The sequence below is a fragment of the Accipiter gentilis genome, chromosome 20, assembly GCF_929443795.1.
Source record: "Accipiter gentilis chromosome 20, bAccGen1.1, whole genome shotgun sequence".
Lineage (NCBI taxonomy): Eukaryota > Metazoa > Chordata > Aves > Accipitriformes > Accipitridae > Astur > Astur gentilis.
Window position 1 is genome coordinate 14100553 of NC_064899.1, and position 27773 is coordinate 14128325.

Below are 27773 nucleotides of genomic sequence, written 5' to 3' on the forward strand. Positions count from 1 at the left end.
CTTTGGCAACAATTTCTTTGAAGAAAGCCCCTGATAGTTATGGATAAACTTGCTGGAGGGAGTAGCTGTTCCACCACTAGGTAGCTTGGAAGAAGGTGACATGTGAGGCTCATCTCAACAGCCCCTCATCAGCTGGGGCAGCCTGGGAGGGGAAACAGGCTAAAGCATGGCATATCCCATCTCTCGTGTGTATGTATGTCCCCACCGGCTTGTAACATGGCAGGGTATGCCCAAACCGTGCCAAGGGGCAACCCAAGGGCAGGCAGGTTTGTGGTCCCAGAAACCCTCAACAAACTCGGCACTGAGGCTGCCCGAAGAGGCTGGTCTGGCTCATGCTCCAGCTCGTGGGATGGTCAGAAAGTTTCTCCTAGAAAACTACAGATCATCGAGGTAGAAAGAGGGAACAGCTCTGCCTGTAGCAGCTTGTTCTGACTCCACAAGTCTTCAGGTCTTCTTTCTGCCCACCTGGCGATCAGAAGTGGAGAGGTGTGTCTTTATGCCCCTAAGAGGCTGCCTTGTGGTGGAAGTTCCCAGAAGGTGTGTTTTGCAATATTTATGGTGCCTCCATGGACCTTACTTCCATGGGAGAAGCTCAGGAAGTCCAGCATTTGGAGTACCAGAAAACTTGAAGGTCAAACCACTGCAGACAAGACAAGGATGAAGGTAGGGTGGAGGTGCTACCCAGTCCACATTCAGGAGAAAATGATGTTGTACCTCTTTTCAGCTTCCTTCAGTACAGGTGTGATAAAACTGCTGAACCATACCTCAGTCTTCTCCAGTGCTTCTCGAAAAAAGACAGACAGGCCAAACTTTTATAAGCAGCTGGAGTAAAAGATATTTCTAAATGAAAAGACATCATAGTAGCCAGAGATGTACTTTTAACCACTTTATTTGCAGACCATTTTCTGACCATAGTGAAATCATATCACGTCTGGTTTAGGGGATTTTTTTTTTCAATATAGCAGTTGTTCTCTTTCATTGTTCATTTTTAAGCTGAAAAGCTGTATTATGAATGGAATAAAGGACTCCTAACATTATACTTTGGCAGCACTAAGTATAATTCTTCTTTTAAGAAGCTTCTGCCTTTCTGTTTCCTTATAGGTGTTAATCATTGTGAGGAATTACTCTTAATTTTAGAGAATAACTGTGCATTTAACCACAACATACAGAAATTTTATGTGAAATTCTTTCTTTGTTTACAGTGGCATAACTCGTACTAACCTCAGTTAATGTGGACAAAAAAATCAAGACTTATTTTAGAACTCAGATCTGGATTTGGGATCTAAGTTTATTTGGGTGGAAGTCCTAATTTTTGAAGGAATTTATTTTAAAGCTACTGCTTTTGATTTGAGCTATGAGTTTAAATACCTTCCAAAACTGTTAACCATTGTGACATGCTCTAAGTCGCAGAGTCAGAATCAAACCTGAGGGTAGCCTTGGGTCACTTTTTTCTATTGGTGTCTCTTACCTGTGCTCACAAACTTTCCTCTTAATGTTTAAACACTAACTGGTGACTAAGCAGGCATTTTCACACTAAAGAGGTATAACAGAAAGCAAAGAATGGCTTTTTAGGTGAGGCAATGCTGGCTCACCAGGTGTTCAAAAAAGAAATAAGGTTTGAATGTTACAAGATAGGTATATGCATATAAAAACTAGGATCAATGGAAGTGCACCTTTTCTCTCCCTTCTTCAAGAAATGAAAGGCTGCTCTATGCATGAATGCAAAAGCCAAGAGACTCCTAATTACAGCACTTGTGGAAAGCAAATTACCATATGTTTTAATTCTACCCCTGATAACCCATACCATTTTAATGTTAAAACTGCTAGAGCTTCCTTTTTTATCATGTTATTCTTTACATCACGAAACAGAGCCAACCCCTCGTCCAATCTCTTTAGAAAGGATCATCACCTGCATTTACAGGTGGAGAAATTGTGGCAGAAGCTGTGTCAGGTAGTCACAGAGCAGGGCAGGGGCAAATCCAGGAATGTGTCCTGGCTGGGTGGTCCCTTTCCTATCCCTCATCCTGGAGCGCTTGGCCTCCTTCACGTACACCTGTTGTGTCTTCCTTGGAGGTGGGCCATAACAGTAACAAAATTGCAGAGAAAGCTAAGTTTGCATTCTGTAAATGGTATTTTGACCTTTATCGCAAGCCACAGTTCTCATGGGTGTGGTAAAGCTCCTTTAATCATTTGGGCTGTGTCTTTGTTGCTAAATAAAATTGGTCCAGGGAGTGTGCTTGAGCACTGGCTGAGGAGCATCTGTGCTGCTTAATTTTGAGTACCTTCCCTGGTTGTTTTGGCCTTTGCCAAGGGCTGCTCCCTAAGGCAATGCCTAGGCATGACACAGGAAAAGCATAGAGCAGAAACCATTTCTGATAGGGAATACAGGTAAGACTGAACCAAGTTTAGATGCCCCTTGCCAGGACAGACCTCTGAGATCCAGCAGGCTTTGCACCTTCCAACATCTCTGTCCTCGTGCAACACATGTATCAGCCTCCTATGATGAAAATACCATTCTGGTGGAGCCACACATTATTTCAGTCATACTGAACTGAAAAAAACACATAAAAATTGTAACTGTGTCTTAGGGCCACTTAGGTGGGGTGGTGGGAAGGACCAAGGCCAAGTACTGCAGATGTAGTCAGACTGGCCTTCAGGCCAGGAATGCTCCCTGGACCTGATTTATTTAGCAGTCTTGACATAGCCTTAGAATCCAGCACAAATAAGTTCTTCCCATTTTAAAGTTTTACTGTAGAAATTGCTACTTTTTTTTTTTTTTTCTTATCAGATTTCTTTAGACTTTTAAAATCCCTCTGTGTCATGCCAGCAGACCTTTGGATAAATCTCGGGCAAAATTAACCACAGTTAATGTAAAACAACAGTTAATTTCTCTTTCTTTTCAGCCATGCAGTGTAATTTTTGTCAGAGGTTCATTATTAAGTTCTTGCAATGTTTCATTTAATATTAAATATTTTACTAATATTTTTCAAATGTTTAAGTAATAACAAAGAGTCAAATTTAATGTCTCCTGGGCTGGAGTTATAAAATATTCAAAGTATTTTAAAGTCTCTCTTTCTCTCTCTTTTTTTTTTTCTTTCTTTTCTTCCCCCCTCCCTCCTCCCTTCCCCATGCCCTAGCATTGCCAGTGTCTCTAAGTTCTCAGTTCAGAAATAATATTAAAACCTCAAAAAAGCCTATAGCAATTTCACTCTATTAACATGTAATTTAGAAATATCAATCTTCTCTCGTCATTCAGGCAAAGCGTAGCTGTCATGCCATTGATTTACAGGTTGCAATGAATGCGTGTCTTATATTAGAAAGCCAGGATTGTTGCAGATCTGAGGTTTCCTCCTATTATCCAGAACACATCTTGAGAAAAGCTGTTCCTGTTCTTACAGAATAGCTGCTGTTTCCAAGATAGGAGATGCTCATCTTCACCTTCTACAAAAAGGTAGAATTCCACGAGCACATAAATCTGCCAGCATCTTAGTCTGGTAGTATTTTCATAAATAGTGCCCTTAAAATCACATGCACAGGCTTGGTACTTATTAGAACCAATGAGTTACTCGTGCATCTGAACGTAATTGAGATTCTTTTCTGCGGGTTTGTTCTTAGGCGCCAAAAAGGTTGCGTGATCTAATGGGACTTTGTAAAATAGGCTGGTGTTATAGAATTTCCGCATCCTTTTGCCCAAAATAGCCCTGTAGCTTCCTGAAACATGCTTTCACCATTTGGGGTTTAAGCCTTGCCTTCCACACCACTGCTGTACCAGAAATATAGGTTTGATTGTTCAATCTTTTGGTGCCCCGAACATATGGTTAATGAAGCCTCAGCAAGTTGCAGATAAATGCTGAGGACTTTATAGACCTGGGCCCAAAGAAATGTTAAAAAGCTACCCGATTCGGCTGATTTGGGGTATAGTTTGAGGTTTGGCATTCCCATAAATAATGTTTCATGAAAACAAAGAACACTTAATGGAAATATTTGGGAAGCTTGAAATATACTTTAATCAATTATAAGGGAATAAAAGCAAGTGTAAGTCTGGGTCTTCTCACCAAAGATTCCAATTCCACAGAATTCAGTCTTGAAATCCACTTGAAATCATGGGAATCCAGTTACTCCGAGACAAACCTGCCTGACCTGAATCAATGTGTAAACTTCAGTTACATTTTTGTTACTTCTATTTGTTCATTTAAATTTATTTATTTCTATTAACTTTTGTTTCAAAAACTCAAACACATCCGTTCAAAAAAGCACAACAAGATTTTTTTTTATTATTCTAAATCAGTTCAATGCTAATGTCTCACATAAAGGGACATGCTAAAGTCAAGACTGCTAAATCACATTAAGAATTAAAAGCAGCTTGTAATTTTACAATGAACAATATTAGCAATCACAGTTTACCATCTGTGGAATATATGAATCAGAAAGATTTTATTTTTCTGTCAGAGAAAATGTGCAGGAAAATTAATTTCTCTCCAGAATATCTTGGAGAGAGAGCAATTTTGAAATGAGAAGTAAAATGGCAAACTATTTCTCACTTTGTTTTTTCCTTTCCAATATGAACATCAAAGAAGAGCAGGTAGAAACAGTTCGTACATGTTTCAAAAAGATCTTACCATGTTATCTGGCACAGTAGGTGTGTTCTTTGTCAATTTACTTTTTGATCTGGTCAATACTAAATGTCATAAAGGTGATATGTTGAAAAAAGAAGAGAAAAGAAAGATGGTTAAGGCTCTTTGCAATCAGTAATGCAAAAGGTTCTTTGCTTTGTAGCTTCATTTCAAGGCAAACAAATATCTTTTTAACAGCGCAATTACTCACTGCAATGTCTTAAACTCTCTATTTCTACCACAAGTTATTACATTTCCTACAAAAGCGTGGAGTGAAATCCCAGAGTTGGTGTTTTGCAGGAAGGCACTGTGGCTGATCATTCGGTTGCCTTCTGGCCACAAATTTTCAAAGCCTTGAGAAGTTTCAGCTTGACAAATGCAACCTAGGGCATTTGCACTCATTTCTCTAACCTGGCCTTTTTGTAAATGGCAAATTTATTTATGTGTAGGGAAGGTGCTAGGTTAGATTAGAGGCCATTTTGTGATTGTAGTGTTTTAGTCTGCTATGATGTACTTTTACATTAAGCCCAGATGTTATGTAGTAGATGTAATATAAATAAAATAAATGTGTTTCAGCTTGTCCAGTATTGGATTCCCTAAGCTCTGTGCAGATGCCTCAGCAAAAGAGCAAAATCCTTTTTGTGAAATGTGGTCACAATGAATGGGATTTTCAGAGGGTAAAGTAATGTTTAGCTTTATCCTGGTGACTCTGAAGTCCACCAAAGACTCCCATCAGCTTCAGTGGAAACAGAATTAGGTCAACAGAGAGGGTTTATGATGGACTGATCTTAAAGCAGTAGCTGTTTTCTGTAATAGGTCTAACCTTTCTGCCTTCGGTCAGAACTGGCTGTCATACTCTGTTGGGTTGCCTGTCAGCAGTCTAAGGGCTGCTTATTTTGTGGGATGTTCTGTGATACTTCAAAACAGAAAGTGCTGTACCAACTCCATTGCTTTGCTTATGTTGTTTTTTAAACAGAACCTCTGGAATAATTACTATTGCCCATGTGAACAAAGCTTTTCCTGAAAGCATTGCCTGATTTTATCGTTTGTTATAGTCCATCCCCTCATGCATTCATCCTGGTGCCTGTATGGTCCTGTTGTTGTGTATTTGGACGTCTTGCAAGTGTTTGAAAATAGGAACAAGAGCAGTATTTCTCTGGGTTTTCCTCAAACATATCCCCAGTCAATGGAGGGCATAGGTGGCCACCAACGCCAGCTGCTCAGTTGATAATATGTATCCTCAGAGTTTCCTCTGAATGAGTGTGGGTCGAAAAATAAGCCTGTGTTGGAATTCAAATAACATGGGGTTATAGTGTGAGTGTCACTCCTGAATAGCAAGAGTGCTATTCCCCCATTTAACAGAATCAGACTTCAGTGTGGATTCTCCTTTCCCCAAAAAAAACAAAGCAGAAGTACATATACTTTTCTATACTACCTTCTATCCTCAGCAATAAGGATCCCAAAATCAGGAGTCCGTCGTGAATAGAGGTTCAATGCGTTTTTTTCATCTGTGCTGTCAGTGTCCGTAAACTGGAAAGTATCAAAACTACTCCTAAGTGTTTATGTTAGGTTCCCTCCATGCAAGCAGGGCCGGTCCTTTCGCTCCCTGGGTCAAGGTTAGTGTTTTGAAAGCTGAACACTATTATGAGTTCTGGTTATACGTAGCTGGCTTGTGAGTGTGATGTCTGCTTGTATGTGATACATGGCTACGGAGTGAGCCAACTGCATCTTGCCCAAAATGTTTTCCAAGCACAAGTTATGGAGGCCAAAACATTTTTGGGTTAAAAAAAGGCTAACCTACTTTATAGAGCCTATTACACACCATACTTTAAAGTTGCTCTTAATTCAGATTCTAATAATTTGCAACCTTGATAAACACTGTGTATAAAACCACCTGAGGGGCCAAAACATATCAAGGTCTAGAGGCACAACTTGGAAAAACTCACTGCCCTTTTTTTATAATTCTAAAATATTTGAATGTCTCCAAAGGGCACTATTTTAAATTCCTTCCTCTTGCCACTCAAGCTTTCCTTGAAACTCATATGGGCCAGAAGAGTAATTTTGGAGAGTCTGGAAATGTAATCATAAGATCTGGAAGAATGGCCACATAAAGCATGCTGCTAGCTTAAGTAAGATATGAGACAGAGAATTTTCAAAGTGCCAGTTTAAGAAAAAATGTTGAAATAATGAATGGAACCTATTCTTGTTTTTTAATGATTATTATTTATAATTATGATTAGAGTGGATGCCTCTCTAGTTGCAGTTACAAAGGAGGATGCATTCAAGATCTCCATCACGTTCAGGGCTGTACAGATGAAATATGCATCCTGTGTGGTAGTCTTTAGTCTAACCTTAGCATTAAAGGGATCTCTTCATGAAATACCGATGTTTTATGTTAAAGTACCTCTTAGAACACATGTTTTGCTTCATAAAAACCTAGCAGTTCAGGGACTATAACACACAATTTCAAGGATGGCAGGTCTAAGTGTTCTCTCTTTCTACCAGCAAGAATTTCTACCTGTCCGTGGTCATGAGCTGGTGACTGTCTAGATATTCATGGCAAATATCTTGGTCAATATTTTAGTGCTATTTTCCTGTTTCCTGTTTACGATACTAACCCTCTGAAATGATGCTCAGGGCTTATGCCCAGTTTCATTTCAGCTCTCAAATGATAAAGATGCAGGATATTTGAATTAATACAAACTGTCTTGGGTAAAATTAAAATAAAAACCTGACTTTCTTCTACCCTCACATAGTCTTTCTTTCTTTCTTTCTTTCTTTCTTTATTTATTTATTTATTTTATTTAACATAGAACCCTGTGTTGTGGAAGTTAATACAAAAATAAACCTGTTGCAGGGCAGACAACTTGCTCCCCCATTCTTGTGCTGCAGAACTCCTCGCAGTGGCACTTGCAAGCTCTGGTTTCCCATCATAACAGGGGCTGGGCACGCAACTGCATCATATGGTGTGAACTTTGCTCTGGCTGGCTCCACCTGAACAGGGCAGAGACTCTTTCCTCCTGCCCCTTCCTTTCTCCCCAGCAAATTTGTGGTTTTCACTGTTGATAAGAACTGTTGCACGCTGTGCCATAATGTCCCACATGTACGAAAGCACTGGAAATGGCAGCACAGCAGAATTCACTCCTGTTGCTGTTAATAATGCTTTTCATCTATTTAGCACTGTCAAAGATAGCTACTCAAAGTGCAAATCAGAGAAAAAGAGGGCATTTTGGTATGGTTTAGGTTTGTATGCGTTCATATGGTTCCTTATAAATTCAGGGTGAAAAACCAGTAAATCCTTTTGCTAGCTCAGTGGTCTTTGCAACATCATTCAGGGACTGAGGCTGGGAAGCTAGGCGTGGTACCATGCCCACCTTGGAGAGGCAGGCTGCGCCTTCCGGGAGCTCAGCTTCAGCATCCACCACCAGAGCACTGTAAGATGTACTTAGCATTAGACACATCCAATTCCCACCAAAGCCCTTCAGCATGTGCTGAAGCACTTGGATGAACAAGGAAGGATTATTAAGATTTCAGGTGTGGTTATGGACTTTATTGAATCAGGTTGTTGCTTTCTATGTACTTTTTTTTTTTTTTTAATTTTCAATAAAAGGAGCATGTAGGTGCCTCCTACTCTGTCTGTTGAGTTTGAGCCTGAGAGCCTTTTAGAGCTGCTGAGCGCTCTTTCTTGCAGGAACATTCAATACTAACAGCAAATGCAGAATGCTTTCAAAAATCAGATCTTTCCCAGAAAACAGCAAAAAAGAGCTGGCATTTCTGAAAGCTTCTGCCTTTAATGTATAAAACAGAAACTGGAAAAAAAGAAATCTAGCAAACTTCACTCCTAATGTACCAACACAGCATCTCTGATTTCAGCCAGGCACAAGCAAGCATGAGAGGATACAAGTTGCCTTGAAGCTGACTTAGGATAGCAAGTGATTTATCACCATATTCAGGCAAAGTGGATTTGAATGAGCCTCCATGAGCCCAGTCATCCTTTGGACTTGATTCAGGGCGTGCTGAGCTCAGGGGAAGTCTTACTGACCCTTACCAGGTCAGGTTCTCCTCCTATTAATGTTAATGGCAGTTTTGCCTGGATTTAACTGGGAGCAGGCTCAGGCCCAGACTTATCACCTTTAGGAAAACTCCCACACACACGTATATATCATACTATAAATAAAATATAAATATTAGTGAGTGGTTTAATTTCAGTATATACTTCCCAGCTCTCAAACAATGGTCTCATAAGAAATAAGAATAAAAAGTCTTAATAAGAGACACATGGTTTTGTAAATATATAAATAACATGCTTAAGTTATTCTTCAGTTGTGTTTTAAAACTTGCCCTTTCTAGCACCCCAGCTTTCCAAGAATGTTTTTCAATTAATTGAAAAGAAGGGTGGGGTACAGCCCCAAAAGCCTTTTGTCCACCATATCCCAGCACTTTCCTCCATTTCAGTGGTAATCTTGGGTCCCAGATGCCGAGCTGTACTGGATATGTTCCCCCAACAACAACATCTGGCTGCCTGGCAGAACTGCCCAGCCTGTTGCACTGACAGCTGTTAAGTCTCTTGGAGTTGCTTCATGCTCCAGTAGCAGCATGGCTTTGCTATTTTTGGTCTGTCTGAGCAACCACATTCACATGGATGCTGTTTGCCTTTGATCCTCACAGCTTAGCTCTTGGTCATTTTCTAGTTCTCTGCAGAAGTACAGATCTCTCGCTGGGATTCTTGGGCAGCAGTTGTAATGCAAGAAACACACCAGCAGTCACCATGTCCATGCTGTAGTGTCCTCTTTGGTAGGGACTCATGCCTCAGCCCTACCGATGGGCTCTTCAAACACTAGTGCCACCTTCCTTTCCTAAAGTCCGGATTGCCTGGATAAGTGCGCAGCTCCTTAGCCCGGCCCTGGGCAGCCACAGAGGGACAGTCTCTTCGTTGGGATGCTGGGAAGCAGAGGTCAACCTGGAACAGGGCTTGTCTGAGGAATGCAGCTATGAGCACTGACGGCAGCAAAGGAAGAGAGGGAAGTAAGCCAGGAGCTGTTTTTAAAATACACACACACATATGTATGCATATTTATATTTGTGTGTGTATGCATTGCTATCAGCTAACTGCACTTCTCTGGCCTCCTGAGAAGGCTTTGGGTCACCTGTGCTGTTGCCTTGAGCAAAAAAAAGTGTAGAATCAGCTGAAATTTTCCACTTCAGACCTTTGTTGGATTTTTTTCTTCGAAAGCTTCAGACGTGCATTCGCAGCTTCTCTTTCCTCACCACCTCCCGTTTGCAACAAGGTGTAATGGGAGGGGAATATTACAAGGAACAGGAGCAGTGCTGGAAGAAGGGGTTAAGGGAGCTGAGGTCTGAGAGGGAAGGTGCAAGGGAGTTGGAAGCAGAGCAGTGTGGAGAAGAGCCAACAGAGTTCTTCACTAGAAGAAAAATTTCATCATTTTTGCCAGTAACGACTGACGTGTCTTGTATCGTGTTTGGAAATAGAAGCACATGGCAGGCAGCAGATAGGACGTGCTCTACCCTTGCAGGACTGCTGTGACCAAGCAGTTAAAATAAGAAAAACAAACTTTCTTCTTCAACCGTTCAGCCGCCTCTGAATCCTGCTACAAACCCTGTGAGCAGCAGCCTTGTTGAAATCTTGCTCTGACACAAGTTTCTACTCTGGCTCCAGTCCTCCAAAATACAAAGTCTGCTTAATTTTATTTGAAACGTTCCTTAATTTTGAGCAATTTCTTATGCAAACAATGATTCCCAATAAAGTTTTGAAACTTTCTATGAAACACATCCTTCTAAAAGTATTCTGGTCATGTCCCTTGCCTTTGATGGAAAAAGGCTACGGCTGTATAAAAAAATACCAGTCTGATTGGGAACATATTTGAGCCAACCCATGCGCTAGTATTAATCGGCACAACTCCACTGAACTGGTGTAGCCTTTTCTAGGAAAATACAGCCAAGAACTTGGTTCCTCACCATTGCTCCTAGAATCAAAGATTTATAGCAGTGCTCCAAGGATGTTCGAGAAATGGAGCAGTGTTTCAGAGTCTTGCCTGCTAGAGCATGAAATGCCCATGTTTTCTGCGGGGGTCAAGAAACCTAAAGGTCATGTTCTTCTGGAAATTCAGAAGAAGGTATTCACTGCTTTTACTTCTATAGCTATGTAGTACATAAATATCCACACATGTACATATACAGACATGTCAGCTGGGGAATGGCTGTTGAGGAAGTCTGAATATGCAAATATTACAGTGATCTGGATGTAACTTTTCCAAGTGATGTTGCCCCACTCTTTCAGCTACTCAGTGTCGTTAGCTTTGAATTTATGCCCAATTTCAGCTGGTCAGTGCCTGATCCAACTAACCCTGTGTTTACGTTGGCAATTGTTACATTGATGGAATTATGGCTGTGAATTTTCTCCAATATTCTGCATGTTGAGAAATTCTGGATATAGCATGGGCTGACTCAAGCTTAGATCACAACCATCACTCCTGGGGAAGAGGCAGAAATGTTGCTGAATCACAGCCATTTTACGAGCGCTCACAAAGACAGAACTTCATAATCTGGAGGTCATCTTTTGTTATCTCCAACACTGAAGTAAACAGTTTTACAACAATTATATGACTGGTTTTCTAGTTGAGACAGAATAAAGCTATAACTGTGTTTTAGATAGATATGATATTGCTTCATCCTGTACAAACAAGCTGTGTGGTGAGCAATGTTGTATTCGGAGCAAGTAGCTGTAACTGAGAGCAGGAAAAAAGGATGAATGTGGAAAAGTTCATTACATTGCAAATGTCATATATGTTTACAGTGCTGTTGTCTTTAATAATAAGAACAGTTTGTATCACAGCAGGAGGGAATATATAAATGTTCTAAATTACAGTAAAACGTGCAAGTAAATTGTTTTTTCCAAGCACAAGCAATTCTAGAGCTGGTCATAAAATTAGAAAAATCTTCTTTTTGGTTGCATTTGATTTATTTTTTCAATTTGCTAGACTATCACAAGTATTAACTGTGTTATTGTATTTGTTCTTCTGATAAAAAAATCTTAGGAAAGAAATCCCTCCTCAGAAAAATTATTTCTGTAAGGCATAAAAAATATATATGGGGGTATGTTTATAAGCACGCATTTTCTTTACACGAAAAAGAAAACCAGCTGAATATTAATTAAAATATCCCGATTATTAAAATGCTCTAATTATTACCACAAACACTGGCCCTGGTTCAGGGAAGTGTTTAAATACATGCAGGTTTGTTTTTTTCAGTCTCGGGGACTTTCCTGGGTTCTAGTGTGTGTGCATAAGCATTCTTCCCAATTTCAGATCCTCTCCTGGAATTACCGTTGGAAAAAATCTTGTCTCCACATGCAAGGAAACCCAAGGTTCGTACCGCAGGTTCAGTTACAATACACAGTTTCTGTAGTCCGATTCTACAACTTCTCGGGGAATATAAGACCCAGATATTTTCCTATTATGCAAAGTTGCACGTTTTACTCACTATTGTTTTAACCCCCCTGGAAGCTGGAGGCTGAAGTCTGTTTCCTTGCTGCTGCAGAGGCTTTTCTTTTCTATTGTGTGAGTGTGTCCTGGGTTGTTATTGTAGGGTTGTGATCTCGGGCTGTTTGGCTAGCTGTGTTTCTTTTTTGGTTTTAGTTCGGTGAAGCATTTGATCTGAAACAAAGCGAGCTATATGTGAACTGAATTAAAAGAAGCTCAAGATTTGTCGCCTGGTACCACTGTATCCGTAATTTCTGGATACATTTTTGGGCCGAGAGGCACCTTCCCCACACAATAAATTTGCTGGCTGGTGGGATCGCTTGGGCCCCCGCTCAGCCCGAAGAAACAGCCCGAAACGCATCTCTGGTGGGAGTCTGAAGGCAAAAAAAGCGAAACTTGCGGGGCTCGCTGGCTCAGGCGCAACCTGAAGCCCTCCTGAGCGGACCCGCTCCACTCCTTAATTGAAGGGCATAAAAAAGGGATGCGTGCGTGGGCCGGCCCGGTGCCTCTCTGCCTGAGGAACAACCTGCCAGAAACCTGCACCAGGTCTAGGCCGCTGAGGGAGAGAGGCCGGCTGAGGGAGAGGGAGGCCGGCCGGCCGCTGAGGGAGAGGAGGGAGGCCGGCCGGCCGCTGAGGGAGAGGAGGGAGGCCGGCCGGCCGCTGAGGGAGAGGAGGGAGGCCGGCCGGCCGCTGAGGGAGAGGAGGGAGGCCGGCCGGCCGCTGAGGGAGAGGAGGGAGGCCGGCCGGCCGCTGAGGGAGAGGGAGGCCGGCGGCGCCGCCGGGCGGGTCTCGCCTGACCCCTGGCGGCTGCCGGGCCGCGGCCCCGGGCCTCTGCCCCCGGTCCCGCCGCCGCCGCCGTTTCCCGGCGCTCGGGGCAGCGGCTGTGCGGCCCGCCGCCCGCTTTCTCTCTCCTTCCCTCTCTCCCGTCCTCACCCTGAGCAGCCCTGGGTCTGGGGCTGCCGCTTCGCCGGAGACGACTTTGAATCCTTGCGCAGCTTTTTGTTGTCCTGGTGGAAGGAGTTTGGGGTTCGTTTGGGTTTGGCTTTTTAACGCTCTAAAAACGTTTTACAGATAGTTTTGAGGTATGCGAAGAGAAAATATCTAAAAGAAATTAGTGCCTCTAAACTGCGTCGCGGAGAAGGTAGCAGTCTAATTACACATCTGCTCTTAGGAATTCCTATTACATAAACTCTATCATCACCTTCTTTCAGGTTTTCTTCGAAAACAGAGAAAAAACGGATATTCGTTGCTCTTCAGCGCACCTAACCTTATTGACTCGCCAAAACAAAAGCTTTTCAGGTTTTCAACAGGCACTGGGTTTGGTTTCTGTAAGAACACAAAGGAAATCCTGTCGGTGGAAATTCTTCAAAAGAAAGAAACTGATTTTTTGAGAAATCCAAACCACCGCAAGTTCCCTCAATCAGAAGGACACGTGGTGCCCAGAAAAGAAGGAGGCAGAGCAACAGTTAAAGCAAGGAAGAAGAAATAAAAAAGAACAGAGGAAATGTAGAAAGAAGTGAGATGATTAATGCACCTTGATACTAAGTCGTGTTCTATGGGTGTATTCTGAGCAATCCTAAAGAAAGGATCTGATTCTGTCTTTTTTTTGCCTAAGTCAGGAATGAATGGAATTACCTTGGGTGTTACATAGTGCTGATAACAACAAGTGCTTGCAGACTCAGTCCTGCTTTGGTACCCAGGACCTGAACACTTCTTGTGTATATAATGCTTGGTTTTAGTCTCACGTACACTAGTTTCAGTGGATTTGCCATATAACTTACATGATGTGTGTATAAATGAAAGGAGAGTTAGGTCTTTTGTTTAATTTTCTTTTTAATACAGAAAATCTGTAGAACTAAACTGAAGCCAGTGGAATAACTGTGGATTTGCATTGGTGAGCACAACAGCAGCATGTTATGTGTCCTGCAAAAAGCATCTCCCCATTATTTTTTCAATTTCCATTCAAGATTGCCAAGGTACGTACAGTACATGTTGTAAGGAAGCCTTCCTCATCTGAATTAGCAGTGCCAATTTGTTATGTTGCAGTCTCCCTCTAGTTTTGAAGGGACTTGCTGAAAAGGAAATCCCATAATCTTGTCGCAAATATAAAGATAAGTAACATTCCTACTGGATCCATGATCAAAGAGCTCAGTGCAGTTGTATTCCCACATTCTTAATTCGCCTTTCAATGTATTCCAAGCTCTTTTCCTTTTTTTTTTCAGTCTGAAAGTGTTGTATATTTTTCATGAGACCTTTCTGACCAATTCCCACTAGATCAGGAGGGTGAAGTGAACATATCTGGCTATGTTACAGCCTTCTCCTAGTGGGCCATTTGCAAAACCTCTGCATTTTTCATATGAAACTTCTAATTGTGTTAGAACCGCAGCACCAAAGTTACTTGATTTCTGCACTGAGTTTCCATGCTGCCACAGTTGCCTGTCTGACAGACAAGCCGTTAAAGCAAAGCAGTGATGGCTTCAAGCTGCAGACTCTGAGCCAGAACCATGCTTTCTCAGCCCATGTAAACTCAAGTTAGGTTTCTACCCTCTGGCTGATGCCATTGGAAGGCTTAAAGCATTTGGCACATGTTACTGTATGGAATGCTACCCACTTCTTGTGTGCTCTCCCACTCCATGGCTAAGGTGCTCTAGGAGGCTTTGTACACACCCTGCAAGTACCACCACCAGTTACAGCAATGTAGTTGACTCTAGAGCGAGGCTACTAACCTTTGAGAGGGGGAGAAGCAGGACTGTGTATATGTACCCACAGAGGTGTAGAACTATCCAAGAAAAACAGCCAAAACACCAAGCAGAAATTAGGGTGTTTTGGTGCAGTTCTGCCCTTTCAGTTGTTCTTCATGCCTTCTTACCAGTTCTCTTTACACCAACTGCCTCTGTAGTAATGAACTGAACCAGTAATGTTATCTAGATGTAATCCAGAATTTGTCCCAAAACTATTTCAATGGCTAAATTAGAAAAGCTTGTTTATTGGCAGCTGTACCTTTTTTTTTTTTCTTTTTTTTTTTTTTTTAATTTATTGTTGCTTAAGAGATGGAGGCAGACTCTCAGTTCCTGCAAGTTACGGAGCTTCGTTGACTTCTTGTGGTATAGTCTGTACTGAATAAGGATGAAACTGAGACCCTTTGGGTTCACCTCTGCCAGGTCTCCCAGCTGGTGGGTTCCAGCTTTGTCCCTGTAAAGTGGGTAGGCTCTTATCTCGGATGTCACTTATGGGACATCACACTCACATTGCACAGATGTAAAGGATATCTTTGGGCACAAGAAATTCTGGTTTTATGGCATCTGCTTGTCCTTTGAGTTTGAAGAATTATAATCTTTGATTTGTACTGCTATGATTCGATTTGGCTTTATATGGTAAGCTAAAATCCATGAGCCATGCCTTTCATTAGGCTGTAGGCTATAAACACCATGCCATTTCATACCTGATGCAGACAAGGCTCTTTACCTTAAGCAAGTCTAAAGCTACATTAGCAGTATAGTTGAGTAGTAGAGGATGTGGCTGCACATAAGTAAGATGACCTTTAGGTCCTTGTTAGGGTTAACCAAAAATCATGTCTGATGAAGCTGTGCTCTGAGGAATGTGGAGTGAAGGACAGAACCAAAGAAGACATGGTTCGCTCTGCTCTTTCTTTTAACCAAGTCTTCAAATAGTGCAACTGTTTTTTCTTGTTCACTCTTGTAAGCAGGAAGAGTGTTTTGGATCTTAAAAAAAATCTAATTCAGACATTATTAGGTGAGGATCTATGCATTACAGTATGAAGAAGGTCAGCCTTGGCTGACTGAGGTGATTCCCTCCTGGCCTTAAAAAGTGTGAGAAGTTGTGTGCTCCTAGTGATCCCTGATGGTGTTGATGAATAAAGTTAATAGAATTTTTAATAAAAGATACAACCACTGGAACTGAATCCACCACTATTTTAAAACATGAAATAGATACTTACCTTATAAAGCTAGAAAGTGTTTGGTTGGTAGCCATGGCAATTTACAGGTGTTAAATTAGCCACAATGGGGCTGCCTAGTTCCCTGATGCAACAGAAATATTTTGAGACTTACAATGAAAAAAATTAATAAAGCCCTGCAATATAAAGAGTATAAAGTTCAAACAAGAACAGAGAGTGCAAAGTTATATCTGTATTTCTATGAAATTTCATAAAATAGGATTTTACACCGAGTAATACAACCTGCTGCTTCAACTGAAATAAGGAACTTGGTTTGATATTTTCATTAAATGCAAAGTATTTGTGGATACTGGTGGCAATTAGGTGTTGCAAATGCAGTCATCAGTTTGAAACTGAGCATATAAAAAGGTATTTTAATAAAAAATACGGTCACCTTGGTACCTGAATCTACCCTTATTGCATTGTATGGCAGACACTCTATCCATTAGACTGCAGTCACAGGTTAACAAGAAGGGAAATTTCAAGGCATAGAATTAGCTACAGGAAAGCTCTCCTATTATTGAATGAATGCAATAAAGACACAGCAAAATTTACAAGGAAAAATTTAATAAAATATTGACTATAAAGGCTACAACATTCTATGTCTGCTCCATAGCTGATATCCAAATCTGTGCGTGTTCAGAAGTCCATGCAAATTGGACTTAATTTACTTTGCTTTTTCCTTCTTCAGGAATATAAAGTGAGCACAATAATTTTCCTTTATTTTATCTATAAATGGTTTCCTAAATGGGAGCTTATTAAAAAAGAGGCAGGGTTAGGCTGTCCAGGATGTTAGAGTGATTATGTCTTGGCAGCACCAGAAGAGGCTGAGTCCAAGGGCCTGACTGTTAGTTAGCTTCTAGCCAACACCCTGGATTCCTAATCAGCTTAAGAAACGTATGGACAGTGACAAGTGGACTCTCTCCCAGCTTTATTTTCGTCATTGCTCACAGATGCCAACTGACAGGTTTTGGTACGTCAGTTATCTTTGGCCATGTAGAGGGCTATTGGAATTGCCATACCCAACTCTGCCAGGGATCCCCAAATTTCTCTGTTATGTTTCCATATATAAAAAAAAAAGATAACTTCCACTGCAGATGTTTCTATTGCGAAATAAGAGAGCAAAAAAGAGCAAGTTTCTCAGGAGTCTGTGCTTCTCTCCTTTTTCCCAGGAAGAGCTCATAAGAGGTAGGGGACAAAAATTGCTGCTCTCTAGGCAGGTTTTAAGAACAAAAAGGTCCAATCCACAGACACAAAAACTAAACCAGTTTCATGTCACGTCAATCAGACCCAAAATAAATTTAGCCAGCTGTAGTATGGTATACTAGTTGGTATGGTGTTGCGTTGCATGACTGTTCGTCAGTGTGACTGGGACCAGACCTGGCTGTGGAGAACCAAGTTTGCCAGCTCCTACCTGTGCACAGAGCCACTCTGCTGCGTGCAGCTCTGGTGGAGGCTCCTCCTCTGGCCCTCTTACCAGGGGAGACGCCACCACGCGGTAACCTGTTGACCACCCTATCGCAGACACTTAAACCCCAAATCTGTGTAAAGAGCGAATATGCATACACCTCTTGAGCGCCTGAGAGAATACATGTAAAGAGCAATACATCCATCCACATTGTCCCAGAGAGGTCTGGACAATGTTCTTATTAAAAATTCACCCTGGCTTAGAAGTTTTCCTGTGATCACATAGTTTTCTGGAGGACTTGCGTATCAGGGGATGTGTATCTAGTTCATACCATCATGGGAAGAAACTTGCCAACTTGAGAGGGATAATGTGTTTGGGGTGGTGATAGCACTTTGTCATCCATGGGCCCAGGTTTCAATGTCTTCTTCCAGATAAACCCCCTTGGAAGCCAAAGGAAATTTTTGGCCCAAGACAGACACTCGGTATGAAGTGTTCTGCACGGTTTTGTTTCTGTAACAGTTTTTAGATGAATGGGGGAATAACGACAGCGGAAGGTATATTACTTAAGTGTAGACTGGTGTGAAGGCTTCTGAGACTTATCTGCTGTTTCCCTGCATCCTTATTAACCTACAACCCCCGGTGGTCCACAGTGAGTTTGCCTGTATGCTCGTCCACCAGACAAAGTGACTTTTATTTACTTTAAAACCTGTGGTGTTGGTGTGCCAGCATTGTCAGTGACTCAGGCAGTGATTAAACACAGAAGTATTTTTCCCTACATTTATGAAACATAAAGATATTTGTTTTGATTCCATCACTGTCACCTCATTAGGCACCAGGAAAGTTAGGTTATACGTCGAATCAGTTTTGCACTTCGTTTTGTTTACTTTTCATAAATTAACATGGTAATTCACTGTAATAAAATTCTTCGTTTACACAAAGATATCAAAAGGCATCGTCCATTATTCTCCTTAATGTTACAGCTTTAGAATGTGCAGCAAAAAGCTCTGTTTATATTGCAGCTGGATAGAGCACTTACCACAGAGCGTCACATCCCAGATATGCTCTGCTTTAAGAGGCAGCAGAGAAACGCCAAATAATGAAAAAAAAACCCACCAAAACCACACACACACACACACAACCCCCCCTCAAACCACCGAACGAAAACCCCACCTCCTCTGTTAAAACGTCTCCCATTGTACTGAATTACTTATCCTTAACTTGATCTCCTTCCATTTACATCCCTTTTTCTTGGTCTAGCAAGTAGCAATGGGGTACATTCCCATAGGCACGAGAAGGCTGAGTCCTACCAGCTGCAGTGTGCAAAAGGGCTGTCCGCCGTCTTTAGAGCAAGGAACATCGGCAGTGAAGGCAGCACAGAGTCGGACAGACTGTGCGCTTTTATCATTGGCAAACAACCGATCCTTTACCGTCGCAAGGCGTGACATGCCCTTCAGTCCCACTGTGCCTTTGTATGTTTTGGGTTCTGGGTGCCCTTCCCTACTGATCCAAAGCACTTGAGTTCCCTGAAAAGAAAATGGTTCATACTGGCTCTGATTTCGGATGCTGCTTGGCGTTTGCCAACATTTCATTCTGCTATGTAACTGGTACTGGAGATGCACGCTATAGAAGAAATTATCCAACTTAATCACTTCCCACAGGTGGAAGTGAGGTACTGAGAGCAAAACAAAGCTTAGCTTAAGCTTCTGTTTCTTCTTTTCTCTCTCTTTCCTCTTTCAGGACTGTTTATGTTTGCATGAGCTGCAGGGGATCTGGAAGCACACTAGCTGATCAAGCAAGGCACAACCCCCCACCCCCCAAATATCTGTATGTTTTATTTGTGTCTCCTTTGAACTTTTGGGGGGAGAAAAAAAAAAGGCAGCCAGAGAAAGGGAAGGATCTGATGGGTTAAAAATTCACTATTGTTCTTTACATCAGCACTATTGTGCTAACGTTCTGGCCTGTACTTGCACCAGTCTCGGCTAATTTCCTTGAATGGAGAACACACGGTGGACGAGATCCAGCCATGCTTTGCCATAGCATACAACAAAAGCAGCCACAGAAGACGTCTTCTTCTGTGCAGTGAGCCCATGATGATTTTTAAACGAGTATTCCTTACTGGGTATTAAAAAGGGCTTTCAACATTGATACTTTAAAAACCAGGAGGGATGTTTTGAAAGCCCATTTTTTTGGACAGTTAAGAAAATTTTTGCAGAAGTTTCATGAGCATATATGGAACATATACTGTTAGGAATATGTTAAAAAATCTTGCAAGTTTAATTTTAGAGATTAAAGAATAAACATTATGGCATTTAGAAATAGGTTAATAATTAAACCTTTCATCTAAAAGATACAAAAATCTTGTATCTCTTGTATATCGGTGGATGACATGATGACAAACAGTGATTTTTATTAACTTTAATGTTATCACCCACTCAAGACAAGGGGCAATAAATTAACTATGTTCCAGAAATCAACAAGTTATAGAAAGATTTATCCCTCCGTTTCCGACATGTGGTTTGTGGAGCACTGGTTGTACATCACTTACTTGCTGGCGGTCTTCAGCCAACACTCAGGATTCCAGCGGCTGTAATGCAGGACGGATCTAACCCCTGCAGGAGGTAGGAGTGGATACAGTGGATGCGGTGGACCGACCGTCATCCCAACCGCTGCAGCCCTGCCTGCAGCGCAGGCAAGAGGTTGAACTGCGAAGGGGAGGGTAGTCGCTGCAAACAGACCTTCAGCCAAGTTAGGAAAAACATGGAGCAAGAAGTATTGGGATATTACGGAGCAGCCATACCCGGGGAAAGCTCTCAGCACAGGAAAGGGGTTAGTGTTTTGGGAACCTCTCCTTGCGGAAGGAGCCTGCCCACCCCGAGGGTCGTGTCCCCAGGCTGGCCAGAGGCACGTCAGCAGGTGGCTGGGGCTGTCCTCCTCCACCCAGATGGTCCCTCGCTGCTCTCCCACTTCCAGCGAGACTCCTCTTGCCACGAGGGCTTCTCGTTGGACTTGATCCCAAATCTACACAGTTTATGGAAAGATTCCAGCTCAGGTCAACTGCTTTGGTTTGAGTCACTGCACGGAGGCACTCTTGAATTCCGGGAGTTCAGAGCGGGGTCCTGAGCCTCCATCAGGTGTCAAGAGAGGTGAGGGGGACGGTGACAGCCATGGCAATGCCTGTGAAGGGCCAGAGTGGCTTGAAGTCGTTCTCTACCTTCCCCCTCCCGTATTTGAGGGATTTTTATGGAAAACACATTTGTAATGTATTCGATTGCATCTATGCAGGGGAGAATTAGATTGGCATAAAGGTAAACAACTGGCAAATTATTCATAACTCAAAATCTGCCCGATGTCTTTTTGTTCCAAAACTTTAGAAATTAGAGACTGCTCACCAGATGTTATAAAAGAAATTACTAATTTAACTGCTAAACTGCTAAAAGGCTCACTCTGGTAATATTTTCCTGCAGAAAATGTCTGTGTCTTGTTAAATGTTTATTGAATACTGTAATTATATTACATTTGCTGTTAAACGATATTGACATTTTTGAATAAAAAGGGGGTTTTTTGTTGTTTTTTTTTTAATCCAGGCAGGATCTATAATGTGAACATCTGGTTGCAACCTAATGTGTGGCATTGAAACAAAAAAAAAAAATCTCCCCACCCTCAAAGAAAAAAGCCTTCTGCCAATATTTTTCTCTGTGTATTATTTTTTCAAAGTAGCTCCGGCTTTTGTAGCACCAGCTATGATTAAGTACCAGGACTTTCTCACTATCAGCAAATGTTTAAAGGCAAGTAACCAGCAAAGCTTCAGCAAGCTGATGGCTGGTGAAATAAGGATATATTTAGCAATGAAACAGCTGTTTCTTGAGCAATAACCCAGCTGTTTGGCTTGGAGAATACCTGTTAGAGTTATTAATCATATTAAAAAGTAGAAAAAAAACCCTGACTCTGGAAGGCATGAAACAGACATTTTAAGGGCTTTTTTTATAAAAAGGTGGCTTTGTTACTCTAAGGAGTGTAAGAAAAAAAAAAAGCGGGAGAGGGGTTGGGAATCTTTTAGAAGTATAGAGGTATTTAAATAGATGCACTTAATATTGCTGCCAGCTACCAATCAAGTTTCTTTTCCTCATTTAGTGAACTATGCTCTTGTAAAACACTTGCAAAATGCTTTGTATCATAGTGTTTCTGTATCCATTGCCTTCCCTAAATCTTTCTGTTGAATTACTGGGAAGGGTTCAGATGTGATGTTGGCTAACTACACCACTCAGCGTACATTTATTTTTTCCCATTTCCTATTGGGTAATGGAAGACAGAAATTTGGCTCCCTTCAGCCTTGGGACCTATCCATAACTCAAAGAATGTGATTTCTACTGGAGGCTACAGTAAGGAATACGTATAAAATTCTACCATCTAGCTTGAATGTTAAAGACAGACTTTCTTTTATAGGGTTTCCCTGTCACGCAGTAGATTTAATCAAGAGAACCAGTCAATTACAGTATACTTGCGCTGAACAGACGTGAGACACAACTCAAGTATTTAAATTGCAACTTGTGCTGTTCATAAAGGTGTTGCTGGCTGGGAACATCTTCAAAAGCAAAAGGTTTCTTGTATGTAGATAGGACCCAATCCTGGCTGCTGTATATGCATAAAAAGTAATTCTAGTGGCTTCATTGTTATTCCAGGTGGTCCTGCACTGCACAGCGGGAACAACCACAAGAAAGATCTGCGTATGGACAAAGCACATGCTCTTTGGACAATGCATTAATTCACTAAAAAGTGGACAGATACATTTCTTTTGGCTAGCTTTTGGGGATTTTCTGACTGAGGGTACTTGAGTTTTCTTTTGCTTTATATCTCTTTAAAGGATAAGTAAATGGAATAAAACTCAGATATTTTAAACATCTCAGACCTGAGCTACTTTTTTCAGCTGGAACTGGACATTGCAGTGGTTTTTAAGCAGAACGCAATATTTTGACCTGTTGAAATGTTTCATTTAGGGGAATCTGAATCAGAGAATAAAGACAATCTAGTTAAGCTATACTTTTTTATTTATATCACTAATTTTTATAAAACCATCCATATGAACAGAAATGCATCTGTCAACAGTGAAAATAGCTCAGGCTTCCCTCAAAGGATTAATTCATGCATTGAAGGCTACATGAGCTATCATAACTAAAATCTGCTCCCATTTATCGTGGTTTACATTTTTTGTGTTAGAGTAATCTGCCTGTTGTACTGCAGAATGACTCAAGGGCCTGGCAGCATTCCCTACCAGCCTCACGTGATACAGGATGAATGTGCACAATTTTGCCCTGGGGGTGGCCATAGGTTCCTTGCCTCACCGTATATAAGCTTACCTTTCTCCCTGCACTCCTGTGACTTCTTCACACTTGAGAAGGTTTTAGGAAGGAGGCAATTAGGAGAGCACATCATGAGTCTTTTTTTGGCCACCGCCGGCATTAACCTGTCAATGGCTCCATGGCATCTAGCAGATATATTGCTTCAGCAGCTAAGCATATGATAAAAATGTGCTGCCTGGACTCAGTAAGTATTATGCCAAGGTATCGTGTCCATATACACACAAACAGTTCACAGTAAGACAAATCAGCAGTGATAACAAAATAATTTGATAGATCAATGAAATCATTCTTAGCTTGCAAAAAATATTTGTGTTTTCAGATTCTCCTTTTCCCCCAAAACAACACCATGACCTAGCTTGCAGTTGTATTTTCACTGCAAGGGTTTCTTGCAACTCCCAGAGAAGACAAAACTTGCATTGTGGGCAATGCAAAGGCCCACATTAATTTCAGGCATGTGGGTGGGTGGGGTTTAAACCTGGTCCTTATGTTCAGGATGCCAAAGAGTTGTGGTTTATCCCGTAGTGATTTATACACACTGGCATTATAGTACCTCAAGTAAAGCTAACATAAATGAGCCAGGGAAAAGGGTGCTATAGAAAAGACAGCAGTCAGTGAGGACCAAAGCTTGTGTCTCCATCACACACTGTGTTGCTCCACATCCCGTTTCAGGGCTGTATGGTTTCATCTGAGGCCGTGGGCCCCTGCTGCAGAGAAGTGAGGGGGGCAGAAGACGTGCCTTCGCAGCGGGTACCGGAGGCCCTGGTGGGCTCAGCGTGAGTCTCCCGCTGGCTTCTGGGAAGGGCGTCAGCTACAGGAATAGCACAATTGGTCTCAAGGTGCCACCAACAGCAACAGGTCTGATGTTGGCTGTTTGTCCATTTTTTTTCTCTCTTGGATGAAAAGTAAATGCTGGATATAGTTTAACATAATATAACTGTACACCGTGTTTCTGCGGCTCTAAACAGGATATGGGAACCCAAGTGGCTTGGAAAGATGCCATCCCTTTCTCTGCAGGTAGGTGTCCACCAGCACTGCTATTGCACAATGTTTTTCCTGGGTTGATAGTGGAATTTAAAATGTGGTTTGTAAACTGCAGTTTGTTATGCTGAGGGCTTACCGGGGAGGTTTTGACAGACACCTAGGATTGAATCATCTTAACGATCAAAATAACTTCTGAGATACTGTGAAGCTTCATGGCTTATTCAGCAAGGAATTGAACTACCAAGTTCCTAGAGGCTTTCATCTGATACCTCCAGTAGGGCAAGCGGGAGGCGGGAAGTGGCAGGTCTGAAGGATGACCACGCTGACGGTGTGCAGCAGTGGTATGCCAATTGGTAAGCTGTGAAGCAGACCACGTCACATTGCTGCCTTAGGTTTCTATCCTCTGCATTTCATAAAACTAATAGGAACACCCTAGTCTGTGAAATATTGAATTGGATTGAAACTGGCCTGGAGGTTAATGGGATAGAGGGAAGAAGGCGGTCCGACCAGACAGATGGCTCATCCCAGAAGCTTCAATTCTTTAGGATGCCTCATCAAAAATACTGGTCTAATTTCAATGGCATATGACAAACATGTATGTAGATATACAATTCCATAATTTCTTGATGGATTTTTAGATGTATAGGGAAAGATCCCATGTAAATTATCTTCATATAAATTGTATTATAATACTATTATATTATAATATGATAATTATCAAACATTATAATTATTGTATTATAATTGTACTTATATCTCTATAATTTATATTCATATCTATATGGATATGCACATACATGCACACTATAGGTGTGTGTATATATTTTACAGGAAGATAAACAGAAGAATCTTGCTAATATCTATCTAGAAATGTAAAAAAAAAGAAAAAAAAAAGAAAAAAAAAAATTTAATTTCCTAAGTGTAATCCTTGAGAAAATTTGTTGTTTGTTGTTTCTGAGCCTTCTTCATCACTCTGGAGCAAACGTAGATGTCCATTTCTTTGTGGAGATGATATGGTGTGTAAAAAAGTTCTCAAGAACTTTTTAACCAGCCGAATTGTTGCTGAGCAGCTATCCAATGAGCCAAAGGAGAATTAAGACATTTGCCAGTATGTGAAACAAATCTGATAAATAGCCTGCCAGAGTTCCCCAAGGAACCCTTTCCAAAGGCTGTTCAGTGTTCCTCATCCATCATATGGAAAAACCACAAGCATGTATTGTCATGTCGATGAGGCTGTTTGCTCCTCATGGGATGGGTCCCAGAACCAGAGGGGAGCGTCTGTTCTCATCTCCCATCCTGAAGCTGGATACTCTGCAACTGCCTGCCTACATGCTAGTCTATCAAGGGACAAATAGTAAAAAACGTTAAAAGTTACTGCTGTAATATAATCAATATTTTCATCATCTGTAAAATGCCATCTCTTCTGAAGTTAGGCATTCCAGAAAATTAGCACTGTATTAATTCATGAGAAAAATTTGAAATGATTAATTTATCTGTAGTTTTAGCCCCTTTTTGTCCACATATTTCCAGGCTGATCACGGTTGGAATGTCATTTTGCAGAACTTTCTATTTGTGCATTGATTTCTAATGCACAGCATTTGCTATTACCTGTTTTTCACTCATTGTTGGCCTGCTGAGAGCACTATTTCTATTGCCTGGTTGGTTTAGTGTGCAAGAATTCCTTGTGACATACTTGTGAACACATCTCTGTTAATTACATTACAATGGGAACAGCATAGTCTCCAAATGGTGTACATTTATTTTTAGAAGACTGTACCTTAATAGCATTTATTAAATCTCTGCCCCCCTCATCTAAATTCTAACAACATTTCATTAGTGTTCCTATTTGTTTATTTACTTTAACAGAGCAAGGATACAAAGTTAGGCTTCAGGACCCAAAGCTTTGTTTTATATACAGTTACTAAACGCAGCTGAATCCAAGGAAAAATATACTAGAAAGTAGAAGGCGCCAACTGTTAGGAGCTTTTTTTGCTTGGATAGTTTTTATTCAGATATGTTTTTCTTTTCATGAAGAATTCAAACATGCTTGCTTGAGCAATGCCATCTGCAGGCTTTCGAAAGACAGTGATTTTGTTCTTTCAGGTCTCCTTTCTTCAAAGACTTAAATCCATCCTAAAGGTTACACTTTGAGTTTGGTCCCATTGACTTAAACAGGGCTACCTACTAGTCAAAGAGGTAAACAGTGGAGTTGCAGTGAAAAGACCCTGTTTGCCATCCTTTGCCAACAGACGCATTAGACACACAATTTGCCATACAAACGTGTATTGACCAGCAAGATGTCTGCCTGCCTCCTAACTTCCCACTGCTGGCATAAATCCTATCAAAAGCAGCCTGTCACACATGACACTCAGAAAAGAGGAAAAAAGTCCTGTCCCCTTCAGTCTCTGGGGACAGCAATCCCCAAACTTCTTCAGAATCAGGAATTGTAAATGGGGACCCTTTTGAACGGTGCAGATGACAGATGGGTTTCGTGCCTCTTTCTCCCAGTAAGCCTGTACAAGGAGGTCAGTGCTTGTAACCTTGTACTTCAGCTCTTTCCACAGTTTTGCTTGATGCAATTAAGGACTTTTTATTCTTTTTACCTGAAGAGCAATTGCATGCTCTAAATCTTGTCTATTTTTGCAGCTATTTTAGTTAGTCTAATAAAAGACAATACCTTTCTCTACACACCTTGCCTTGGTTATATCCTTAGACCATCATAGCTACAACACTACTTATAAAACATAATGCATCTAAAAAATAATACATCCATTTCTTCTTTTAATATTCTTATCAAGTTGAAGTGAAATGTCAACATTTTTATAATCCATGAGTACCATGAGCAAAAGCAGGATGTAGAAATGCTGGTGGTCTGATCCCTAGTTGGTTTAAAAGGCAATAAAGATAGATTGTTTCTTTTAAGATGCTGCAGTCATTTTCTTTTCCTAACTCATAGTACTAACCTCTCATAGCACTGATAGTTCTGCATGGGTCTGACTCCTTGAAAAGGTCCTTATAAGGCTTTGTAGCTCCAAACCAGCTTTCTCTTAGTACCTACTTGCTCTTGGAAAAATCTTTTTCATCATGTCATGCAAAGCAAAAAATTAAAGTCAGTTTCTCTTCTTAGCACTCTCAGCCATTACATCCATGAGCTAGGAGGACCAAGGCATGCATGATATATTATTAACTGCATTAATATTGTAGTGTTAGAAGGAGCAAATGATACACTACCCTTGAAGTCAACAGAAGGACCACTGGAAGTCCAGAAAAGGCCAAGCTGTTTATCCATTTTCAGTTGTTTTGTAGGCACTGGGACAGAGGCAAGTTTGCATTTGAAATGAAATGCAGTACACAGAATAAATATAAAACAGACATAACATCAGAAAATGTGGATGGAAACAACTCTTCCTGCTACCAAAGCTAGTTCTGGGAGAACATCCTGCTAAAAGTCCACACATAAGATCTTTAGAATAGGGGTTGCTCTCTCCAGCACCGTAGCATTTGCTAGGCAGGCAAAAGCAAATCAGTGCTTTTGGTCCATGATTGCAAGTAATAGGAAGTTGGTGGAGTTTTGGGATGTTTCTTTGAGGTACAGGTTTCCATAAAGCTGGAAGAAAAGAGATTTTTTTGAAGGCACTGAAGTCAGTTCAGTAGAGAAACTGATCACTGAAACCATCTCTGGTTTGGATGCAGCAGGTGTAAATCAAGCCTACAAGAATAAATGAGATGTGTCTGGGTCAGGCTAGGTTTATGCTGAAACACTGACAGATAACGCAAGTATAGAATTAAAAAAAAAATCTGTCTTGGTTTTAGGAACTTCAGGCATGAACACTAAATCTGACCTAACATTAGCCCTGCCTCTGAAGGTCCCTTCCCATCTAAATCATTCTGTGATTCTAAGTATGATCTTCTTATGCTGTAGTGTATTTTGCAATACTGGTGAGTTATAAAAATTTCCA

At 41.2% G+C, this 27773-nt stretch overlaps 1 protein-coding gene across 1 annotated transcript in view; it reads left to right on the forward strand.

Moving 5' to 3' along the window:
• EXOC2 (exocyst complex component 2) overlaps nucleotides 1–27773 on the forward strand; it is a 517534-nt gene that overhangs the window by 328950 nt on the left and 160811 nt on the right. The window lies entirely within an intron of this gene.